The following is a 12,476-nucleotide window of genomic DNA, read 5'->3' as shown; positions in this document are numbered from 1 at the left end:
TCTTAGTCCTTCAGTGGCAGCACCATATGCAGTGGCTCTTCTCATAGCTTGACACTCATTTCAGAAGAAACAAGTGACAAAATACGCAGATGTTAAAACCACACTGGAAACTGTTGCCAGCTCACATAATCAGCCAGAGAAATGATTCTCATTTGGACGTATCAGTGGTGTTTGTCCTTTTTGAGTAAATGCACAAGAGTCTCTCTCCATTTAGTGGAGGAAGTATAATCAATCAGTCACTTTAAACATTTTTGCAATGCCACTTCTGAAATATTTATGTCACATCCAAATTTCCCACACAAATGAAGATCCTCAAAGGTCCTATTGGCACAATACCTAGCATTATACAAATTAAATCACATAGTTACTGGACTTTACTTACCCAGCAGCCCCCTGAGGAGCCGGCATTCAAACTGGATCATGGTTCTGCTTATTCTCTGCTTGCACTGTAATATGAGTCTGGATTCCAGAAAATTCTTATGCACGCTTGGTCTATTAAAAAAAGAAAGACAGAATACAGTCAGAACAAATATCAAACTAGATTGAATGCCATTACATGACTTTATGTTTGACAAAAATAACCAGGGATCAAGCATCTGAATTCATTTACTCTCCTTCTGGATGATAAAATACTGAAATATCAAAAAAAGACTGATTCGGCACATCTGATTTTAATGGCCAAAAAAGTTGTAAAAAATCTAGTGAAGCTGGAAAGGGTTTCACTGCTCATCTGAAGGACTGCTCTATCATAATGTTCCACTGTTTTTCTCCTACACAGCCTGTGCAGTTGTGTATAGCAAATCCAGATGTCTCTTTTTGCTTTTTTTCGAAAGGAAAAATTAAAATGGGAATTTAAGAACATCTTGACATGACAGCAAGTTTTTGACTAATATCCATGTGATGAACATGTGGAGCAAAATGTAGTTTTTTAATCAACATTTTTTTTAGCTTTATCAGAAATGTCTTTACTTATAATAATATCAAAATAAATTTGTAATACTTATAATATTATTTTTTAAGTTTAAGTTTATAAATATTATTTATAAACTTATAATATTATCAAAATAAATTACAAAATGATAATTACTTGTAATACAAATATGAATCTGTAAAGCAGAAACAGTAAACAACACCAGCCAGAACAAATCACATATTTTATCTGACATAATGTTTTAATTACTATTTTAAACATAACTTTCTATTTCACATTCCGGAAGATCTACTTGATTCTCCTACTAAAGTAGATTTTGACAAAACCTTTTGAGAAAAAGTACTGATATTTCATAGTGTTTTTTTTTTTTTTTTTTTTTAATAATGTTATTTAATCCAGCTATTCTATTACCATAATTACCATTTGAACATGCACATCATTTGCCAAATATAGGACCAATAATCTTGCCTTTAGAATAAACTTCTGGAAATACTTGAGATGCCATTTTTACCTTTTTTTATTTTTAAATAAATGTTTAACATCACATTAATTTTTAATTGCAAGATGCGGGTCATGCTGTTTTCTTCTTTATTTTGTTTGCAATGTTAGTCTCCTCATTGCTCCAATACAATAGCATAAAGTTTTCCTGTGCCTAATATCGCCCAGGATTACCTTAGTTTGGACATGCACAGAAATAAATGAATGTTTAGTTCTAATAGAATTCTGAAATTTGTGACTCAAAATCCTGATTAATACATTCATGTGCGCATCTAAATCAGAAGCGATCTGAACGCGTTGGGTCTTGGCTTAAACGCCTTGTTGCGCTTCATTCCCATATAAAACGCATTTACACGCAACACAATTGAACAGCACAAGGAATACAAATAAGGCACAAACCTTTCAATTCGATGACCTAGGCTGCCTCGCGAGGAAGCCACCTGCAGTGTACTTTCAATAAACAGCAATTGTTTGCTTAACCCTGAGATATGACCGCTGACACTTCCAGGCGTGCAGAATAGCCTACTGGACGAAGTAGTAAATTCGCTCCTTTTTAAATACAACGTCCACCCAAATGCCTCGGAAACTCCCTTTTCTTTATGTCACGTCTTTATGTTAAGTCGCTATGCACACCCGCCTACAGACTTCACTTCTCCGCGCGAAAGCAGCACGAGAAGAACACGCTGAGTAAAGAGCGACAGTCGATGAGGCTAGTTTCACTTTTGGATCTACATAAACTATTAACTCATCAGTGGATGTGAGCAAAAATGTCACCTTCGTGAGCAAAACAAAAGAGACCTTACTGCTTTGTTCAAACATTCAAACTATGTGGAAGTATGACCCACGCCCCACCCCCCACCAATTAAAATGTAATTGTTTTCCCCCAGGCCTAAGTGTTTCAGTAACCACAAAAGTTTTACAAGTTAGTCAGAGCACGCTAAATTTGTACGCTCGCTATCAGATATCGTCTCGACTCGAGGAGGCAACCATAGAAGCACTGCTCAATCGTCTGTCATTATTAATCAAGTTATTATATATTTAACATGACAAAATGGGATCTCATCTTATTTTGTTTACAAAAAATAATTTCATATTGTTAATGTTAACTGGACAAGACAATACTGTGCTCAAAAAATTACTGGCAATAAACAACAAAAACTTAAAGTTGACCCACCTGAAAATACATACATCACTCAACCTCTGCAGTTTGTTAAATATAAAGGAGTAAAAATGACCACAAAATTGACACCGGACAGAAATTGGTCCACTAGAATATTTCAAAAACAAATCTGCCAACAATAACACCTTTATGAGTCAAGAAACAAGCAATCAAGCATCAGTTCAAGAGTGTCTTCTTTGCCCAATCTCCCTGTAAATCTCATTCACCTATGCACATTACTTATTTATTCCCTACATTTACTGTGGTTCTGTGCTGACAGGCTTGATCTATGCCGAGCATACTCTCCATCTGCTGTTAGTCGACCTCGCCAGCAGGAGGTGCAAAAGCGCGTGTTGTTGACGAAGACCAGCAACAGTTAGAAGTCATTCATTCATAAAATGAAAATGATTATCTGTGTCAGTATATATATATGCGGAAAAGATGATAAACACACAAAAGCTGTGTTTATGTTTCATTCAATAACTTCATTGTTACTTTCCCTGTGTAGCCTACATGTTATCAGCTTTCTCTATGAACAGGATTATAATCGGTTTCCCTCAATACCCAGGGCCGGATCTACCATACGGGCAATCTGGGCACGTGCCCAGGGGCCCTTGCGTAGAGAGGGGCCCTCCGTGATCAGAGGTTTTTTTTTTGTTTGTTTTTTGTGCGCCACGTACGCTGCTACATAAAAATAGTATACACAATGCTTGGCTTAGATCTTGATAATTATCCAATCAGAATAAAAAAAAAGTGTATATTACATTATATGATCTCTTATTCATGCAAATGCTTTTAAACAATTCATGTACGATAAGACAAAAAGTGTGACTGTGACACACACACACACACACACAGAAAGATGCGCGCGCACACCAGTATCGTAATCAAGCTCAGTAATCATGAGCTTAAGTGCCCAGTGGCCCCTGGGAGTACTAATCCAGCCTTGTCAATACCTCATACTCAAGGATTCCCCTTCCGTTGGGACAAAACGCTTAATGTAGCTTAATGGACTAATACAGTGATATAAAAGACCAAACTCGCACCTTATTTAGGCTGTAGGCTACTCTATAGGCTACAGGCAAGCAGATGGACTCAGAATATGAACTTAACACGCAAAGTTTCATGCTGAGCGTTTCGTGATATACTGACATATAAAATAAACACTTGATCAATTAATACTAACACTTTCTCTTCTATTCTATTCTATTCTATTCTATTCTACTCTCTCTCTCTCTCTCTCTACATATATATATATATATATATATATATATATATATATATATATATATATATATATATATATATATATATATACAGTATGCCTACGTGTATTGCATTAGCTTAAACTGGGAAGAGTCATAGCACTTGCATATTGTTGCTTGTCTTCGTCAACAACAGGCACTTTTGCACCCCCTGCTGGCGAGGTCGACTAACAGCAGATGGAGAGTATGCTCGGTAATCTACTGCTTTTCCTGCAGTTCCTGGATGTCAATGTTGAATTTACTGTCGAATTTGAACCACTGAATTTGTGGAAACGAATTTGCAAAGCGAAATAAAATGGACCGAAAATTGCCTGTTGAATATTATAGGTTGTATTTTTAAACAGTTTGAATATTTTGGAAGTTATATATGAAAGGTGAATATGGATTATTGCATTTTTAATAATGAAAATGTGTTTGAAATGTTTTTAATTTAAATATTCACAGCTTAAATATTCAACCATGTTGAATTTCAGCCCATAAAAATGCAAGCCCTAAAAATACAATGCATTAAAATGCAAGCATGGTTAATGCAATGCCTCTTTTTTTTCCAAGTAGTGCAATTCAACAGGCTTTTTTATTTCAAAAACATTTGACATTATTTTACTTCCATACACAGAATTCACTGGAACTAAAGAGATCTTGATTCTGATCAAACCATTCAAACCTTCAGAATAATATCAAAACAGCAGAAGTCATATTTTATAGTGACGCACATTTGACATCTTTGTGTTTGACTTCAATAATGATTCCCTTCAAATTACAACTTGTTGATTTTCATATTCCCTGATGAACTGAAATCTGTAAGTGTTTTCATTTGTTGCTGTAAAACACATTTTCATCTGTAGCTTCTTTAAAGGGGACATATCATGCTAAATCCACTTTTTTAGCCCTTAAATGCATTTTGTTGTATATTTGGAGTGTTTAGAAGTACAGAAAAGTTCAAATTATTCTCTTCAGGTGCTTCGTTGATATCTTTATATTCTGTTTTGGCCTTATTTTTCAACCTGTTCAGATTTTTCTGTTATCTATGACGTTTTGTGAACTAATACGTCACAGTATTTGCAGCGGAACTGCCAAATAAGGACATTGACTTCCAGCCCAACACTTCGAGCAATCCGCCATTTTTATTTCTCGCTGCAATTTTGTAGTCCAAGCTAAAAGATGCAGAAGTTACGAGAGGGTAAGTTAAAATGTTCGGTTGTTGGATGTAGTAACCCACACGCTTCATTACACCGTCTAATGTAGATGAACTGCCGCGCTTGTGACAGGGCGCATGTTTGACTGAAAGAACGAGCAGAGAGAGAGAGACCCGGTCGCGCGCACACTCTCTCTCTCTCTTCAGAGCCAGGCGAAAGTGTAAACAAGACATCACCGTCTCCAAACTAGACGCTGTCTTGCTCTCTCTCCCTCGCACATATTAATCAAAATAAATCGACACGGTGGTAAAAGGTCGGAAGACCAAAGTTTCATGTGTAAATACAGTACACACCATTGCGATACATCCATATGAAGACGTTGTTCTGCAGGTTCGTCGTCTTCATTTTCATCTCGCTCCGACTTTGGCTCGAACATGTAAGGCTGGCTGGACAAGTCTTCCGTTGTTGACATTTTGTTAATAACGTGTGAATAAAAAGTTTCTGTGCCGCTATAATCGTATCTCTGCTATCAAACTACAAAAATGGCCGAACGGGGTGGAGTTGAACCTCTGCATCCTGGAGAGGGGGCGGGGTATGAAGTGTCTCAGTTGTATTTAAAGAGACCGCACCAAAACGGGTTGATTGAGACGCACCTCAGAAAAGGGGTAGAGAAGGGGCCTGTGGAGCTATAATAATGAGGAATTCAGACCCAAGCATTGCAGTTCTGCTTTATATAGACTACAAATGTATGATTTATATATAAAAAGGAACGATTTAAAAGCATGATATGTCTCCTTTAACTCTGCTGTGATTCTGATGATCTCCTGTAGAGGGAGACACGAGACTGCAGGACAGGGGCAAAGGGCAATCTGGATCCAGTTTATTTTTTTTATCGGGTAAAGTTTTCTTTTTCTTTTCACTTTCACTTTTACTTGTATAGGGTTTTTCACAATACATATTGTTTCAAAGCAGTTTCATGGAAAATGAATTTCTACATTACAATTAAGATTGATCCGTTATCAGACGTGACTCAAAGTAATGTCCATATGTCAGAAATGTACAGATAATACAGTCATGCAGTTACAGTAGTTCACATCATGTATTCATTTAGGCAGAAATAATGAACACATTAAAGATGATTACAGTATATTATCTTACAGTGTTATACAGAGTTATGATCATCTCGTCTTCATAACTCAAACTGTGTGATCTCTAGTTACTGAGACTGAAAACACACACGCACACACACACACACACACACACACACACACACACACACACACACACACACACACACACTTCTGTCAGAGATCTAGTGTTCTTGAGTTATTCAGCCTGAAGGTGGCGCTATAGTGATGATTGACAGACTCTAATACACATGACAAGAACTGCTTTAAAGGGGTCATATAATGCCATTTTTGTACAATCTAATATGATTCTTTAGGGTATAAATTAAAAGTTTGTAATATACTTTAATTAAAAATTCTCATTAGTATTGTAAGAAAACACTCATTTTACCTGGTCAAAAACAGCTCTGTTTTCAGCATGCCGTTTAAGTGCATGTGTCTTTAATTGATAATGAGCTTTGCTCACCCCGCCCCTCTGTTCTGTGCGGACACCGTTTGTTATAACCATAACACAATAACCATAACGCGTTGTTCATTATAAACCTGGGATTATGAATTATATTGAGAATGTCGTACATAGAAAACATGCCGTAATGTACCCGAGTGTAAACCTTAGACGCATTCATCGTGAAGCGTGCAGCAAGCAATTTGCAAAGATTAATATAAATAGTAATATAAAGGTTAATAAAACGTTACACTCACTTCTTCTTCTGGAGGTTCAGCAGGAACACGTTGGTACCGATCCTTTTTTCAGGAGCAGCTTCTTAGCAAAACCATACTGACCTTCGTTTGAAATGATTCGGCAAACATGAAAGCATGGACTTTAATGTGGGGAATCCCCGCGTCAATGCTTTGGGAATATTCCCTTCAAAAACAAAACTCAACCACTGCGTCTTCAGTGGTTCGGATTTAGGAACATCAAAATGACTGCTGTTTTCCTTATTACACCCAAGAACAGAACTCCACAATCGATTAGACGCCATTCTGCTCATAGACAGTGCTCCAGCGTATCAACAATGCACTATGATGACAGACAGCTCGCTCACGAGCGAGGGCGGGTCTGATTTGAAACGCTGCTGTCAATCATACAATCGTGGGAGGGGCGTTGATTTTGTGACGTCACAAAATCGAACGGCTTGATTTGAGACAGGGGAAAACATGTAAGATTTACAAAAAAACACTGGATGGATTTTTATCATTTTATGATGGTTGTGTACAGGCACTGCCAACACACATTTCAGTACAATCAACTTGTAAAAGTGCATGTACCATTATATGACCCCTTCAATGTAATATTTACTTCCTCCGAATGTTATGTTGCTTTAGAATGTCATAAGCTGTTTAAGAATTCGGGTAAGGAAAAGAAAGTCAAGTCTATTCTCTGAACAAACATCGCAGAACTACTGAATATAAAGGCTATTCACATGAGCTCTTTAAACTGAAGGATTCATGCTTTTATTAATTTGATACACTACTCCACATTAAGGAAGAATGGACTAGTGTCTGACCTGATGCAGACTAATATGAAATGTGAAAATGAACGTGACTAATGAATGTGAAAATAAGCGGGCGGTTTTAAATCTCTGAGTTAGAGCTGCAGTTCCAGTTTCCACCACAGACTCTCACTGGAATACAGTGTGGCGCTGTAGAGCAGGAGAGACTCACACACGCTTATCATCATATCTCAACACACACACATATTAGTTGTAGAATGCGTTTACGATTTACTGCTGGGACAAAACTGGGACACACAAGAAAGCCAAACATTTAAAACAAAATATTTTTTATCAAAAGGAAAACTATAGCCTACAAAAGGAGTGTAAGGCGGCGCTCACATATCGTGCATAAAAACGCGTCGAAAACGCTAGGCGCGCCGCGTTCTCCTTTTCTCAAAGCGCTCGGGTGGTTGCGCTCCGGAGGCGTCTGTCGTTGCTAAGCTTGGTTCTTGTCACGTGACCTGCGGTGCGCTTGCGGCATTCTGCAAAAATGTTGAGACCCAGATAGCCACTGGACGCTGTAACGGAACAGGGCCGCAACCGCAAAACGATAGAGCCGGGTCTGGCCCGCATCCGCCTCACGGACTCGTTCCTGAGTCCAAACGCACATCGGGCCGAAGCCGTTTCTGGTCTGTTTTTAGGGGTTGTTGCGGATATGTGCCAGCGCCGATCCAGCGCCGCCTGATCATCCCGTTGCAGATGCGTAACGGGTGCGTAAAACGATTCCGCCTACCGGGGCTGTGCCGGATGTGTTACGATTCCGCTTAAATCACCACTGGATTGTCATTTTGCCTTATTTTCGGCATTTTTGTCTGTTAGGGTATCATAGTAACATATGCTAGGCATAGGCCTACATTTTTCACAGTCTGTGGAATGTCCAGAAAAACATTTTCACTACAAGGCCTTGGCTAAAAATAATAAGCTTGACTTGATAAAGGCTTTCAGTTGGAGCAATGCGTAGGCCTATAGGCTATAGCTGAAATAAATCGATTTAATGATTAAAACGCATACTAAAACAACGTGAACAAAGTTAACAAACACAGAATTAATGACCACGAATTTATTTTATTATAAAAAACGAACAAGTCATGAACAAAGTCAATTAACACAGAACACAGTCAACAACAAACACAGAATTAATGGATAAAAAACGCACAGGCTATGAACACAACGTGAAAAAACAAAAACAAAAAAAAAACATGCACTTTAACAAAATCACTATGGGTGGTGTGGCAGCTGTTGCTGTTGCTGCTCTTGCTGCTGACGCGCCAGTCTCTCCTGGCGCCCTCCTCTCCTGTCCGCCGAAAGGGCAAACCACCTTATGGCATGCCTCCATATCTCAGCTTCTGTTGAGCTTGCTGTCAGTGCGCATTTGCGCACTGCACCTGGAAAACAGCATTACTGATAGGTTTAATGAGAAATTTGGATCAGTGCAAGGCCTACATGACGACAAAACAGGCAGACATATATTGCATTTGCTCAAAATGAAGATAGGCCCATCCTTCTAATTCGGCCTACTTCTATAACGGTTTGTGCATTAGTTGATGGAGCTGTAATAAAATAATAGCCTACAGTGATGCGCGGGTCAACAAACCGCACCCGATCGACATTTTCAACTAACCCGCCCGCAACTCGGACCGCAAAAAAACGAAAAAGAAAATATTGTACCCGACCCGCATTTTTTTAAAAGTAGTAAATGCTCATCGTAGCGTCTTAATATAACTTAGGCTAATATATTCTAATTTTGTCAAGAATGATAAAAAATCGTCAATATAAGCTCATAATTTGTACTAAAATAGTCTAAATGTTTAGACAATTTTAAAAAGCTGGCTATGTCTATTTTGATGTTTCTGCGTTCCGATCAGAGCTCGTGAGCGGAGAGCGCATTTCTGAATATTCCGCTCCGCTCACAGTCGCACGCCCAATCCAGAATGGCCTGCTGGTTCGAAAATATGTGGAATAAGGGCTGCCTCCGACAAATTTTTTTTCTAGTCGACTAGTTGTTCATTTAAGCTATTCGTGGACAAATCGCCCCTTTATATTAAATTAATTACTTAAATAGGCTATAGCCTAGGATAATAAGCGTAATGACCGCACGCATAAAGCTTGCCACAAAGAACCGGTTAAAGTAATGATTATGAATGTGTCTAAATTAGCAAGGAGACATTTATTTGTTTAGTAATAAACTGGTGTTTTCTGTGTCGCTGCAAAGATGAAGTTGACAATTCGGACTCGCCATGAACGCCAGAGAGAAATGCACATTTCATATGGATTAGCCTACATAATCAGAGAGTAGCCTATTTATTTTGGTTTGAATATTATCTTTTAAAAGTAGACATTTCAAGCTTTCTGTGATATATAGCCTATATTTCTCAAATCTGTGAGGCACAAGCTGAGTTTCGGTGCCCTCCAGTTCACATGCAGTGATCGTACCGGCGCCTTATTTTGTCTGCTATAGGCTATATGTGCTTCTTATTTAATAAATACGGGCAATTGATTGATAAAACATTGATCAAAATTAAGATACAATTTATACAAAACGAAAATCTTTTTAAAAGAGTTTTCTATAAAACAAAACTTAATGAAGTCGTCAAAATCATGTTTTACCAAAAACAGCGCCGTTGCTAGGAGGGCGTCAGCGCCTCTGCCTCTCAGCGCCTCTGCCTCGCGAGTGGATGATAGTCCTGAAAACGCCTAGCAATGATATACCTTTAGTGGTAGTATACCTTTAGTTAAGTTATACCTTAAGGGTCTTCGTAGCGCTAAGAGACAACGTTATCGGAAAATGCAGCCCAGGTATGATGCGTAATGGAGATTCCAAAGCTCTCTTCTTTGGTCAGAACCATGGAGAGGGATCGCGGATTTACTTTAACAATGCAACAAAATATTTAAAAAGCATTAAGCTATTAAAATCTATATTATGTATACGCACAGATAATATAACAGTAGGCTATTAGTCAATATTTTTTATTAGGTTAAGCAGTGATTGGATAACGTTTTTTTATTTTTTTATTTAACGTTTTTAATTTAAGGCCCACCCACAATTGGTCTGGCCCATCCAAAACTGGAATCCTGGCGCCGTGCCTGGTTGGTCGTGCCAGTTTTGTGGTTATCAAATGTGTAAATAGCATCGCAAGAAGTAGCCTACAAATGACAGAGCCAGGACTTTGGTCATCATCTTTCATTATTTCGGCTAATGTCTCCCACACTTTGCTCTTTCTATTTGTGTATTTGCGGTGTATTTGTGTATTTCCAGTTTCACATTTTCTCTTGCTGCCTCTCTACCTGCAGACTGAGCTCGTGCGTCATCTTCGCGCCAGTTATTCAGCCAATAAAGTAGGCCTTTATTCATAGAAAATTGTGTTTAGAACTATATAAATTACAAAGGTTTTATTGGCATTTTTATTTCAAACGACCCGACCGACCGCGACCCGAATATCATTACAAATATTTTTGTATGACTCGTAACTGCGGTTAACCGCAGGCACCCGCTCATTTTGGATCAACCCGCGCATTACTGATACACACCAGAGAATGTGTAGTAGACGGGCTCTGGTTATTCGAACGAATTTGAAGACATCGTGAACGAACCCTTTCAGTTGGACGTCCTTATCTTTTAGATACAGTACAGGCCAACATTTTGGACACACCTTCTCATTCAAAGCGTGACTATTTATGTAAATTGACTATTTACATTGTAGATTCTCACTGGCTACTTTGAAGAAACTAGAATATAAGACATGTTTTCAGTTATTTCACACTTTTTGTGTACATAATTCCACATGTGTTCATTAATAGCTTTAATGCCTTCAGTGAGAATCTACAATGTAAATAGTCATGAAAATAAAGAAAATGCATTGAATGAGAAGATCCAAACTTTTGGCCTGTACTGTATATATATATACGTATTAGTATAGCAATCAGTTTTGACTGCTAAACTCTTTTCCAGGAGTAATAAGACTTTTGAGTGAATAAATACTAATTCACTAATAAGGGCATTTGAAGCAATAGCTACTTACGGCTGAGGAGGGTCCGTGATGCCATCCTGTGGAAGGCCCTCTTCTTGTTCACACCCTTCCAATTAATTGTTCGGGAAAGGGGGCAGGAAAACAGGTATGACAGAATGTTCCATGTCACCCTCTTCAAATCCACACCCCCGACAGCAGACAGGGTATTCACCTAGGGGCATGAAGATAGTGGTTGGATCACCGTCGCACAATTTTTTTAAACAGGTAAGCCACTTTTTTGACAGGTTTTTTTTTCACAATTAAGACGTGGGCAATTGGATGATGCTTTTATCCTTAACATTAAAGTTACATCATCATAAAGAGCATATACATTCAGATGTATTTCTAAATTATGTAGGCTAATGTCCCTGCCACTTTTTATCAGTTCTATCATATATTTTCTCTTCCTTTTCTTTAATGAATGTATATTTGATTTCAGTAATGATACTTTGGCCATGAATTAAAAAAAAATCATAATCACAATTACTTAATTTATTTTTAGTTCAGGCAAAGTAGCATTTTACGACAGACTAATTGTAAAATATTTTTTTCAGCATAGATCATTTCTATGAGGTGCCCAGAACAACATACTAAAAGTCCTAAGAAATCCTAGTTGAGGAAATATGTTAATTTATCATCAATCCGAAATGTCTGCCAATAAGGCCAGGCAACAATACGCCCCAATGGGGCTATTTTTTTCCTTTACTCCTATCAAAAAACTTTACACAATGAAAGTACCCATGAAAAGTTTTTTTTTTTTTTTTTGTATTACAAGTTTCTTTGAAAATTAATTGTAATATGCAAATATGGGGTGTGTTGTTGCTGGCCTTAATGGCACACATTTCGGATTGATGATA

Source organism: Squalius cephalus, assembly GCF_949319135.1.
Source record: "Squalius cephalus genome assembly, chromosome: 17".
Classification (NCBI taxonomy): domain Eukaryota; kingdom Metazoa; phylum Chordata; class Actinopteri; order Cypriniformes; family Leuciscidae; genus Squalius; species Squalius cephalus.
This window is presented reverse-complemented; position numbering follows the sequence as displayed.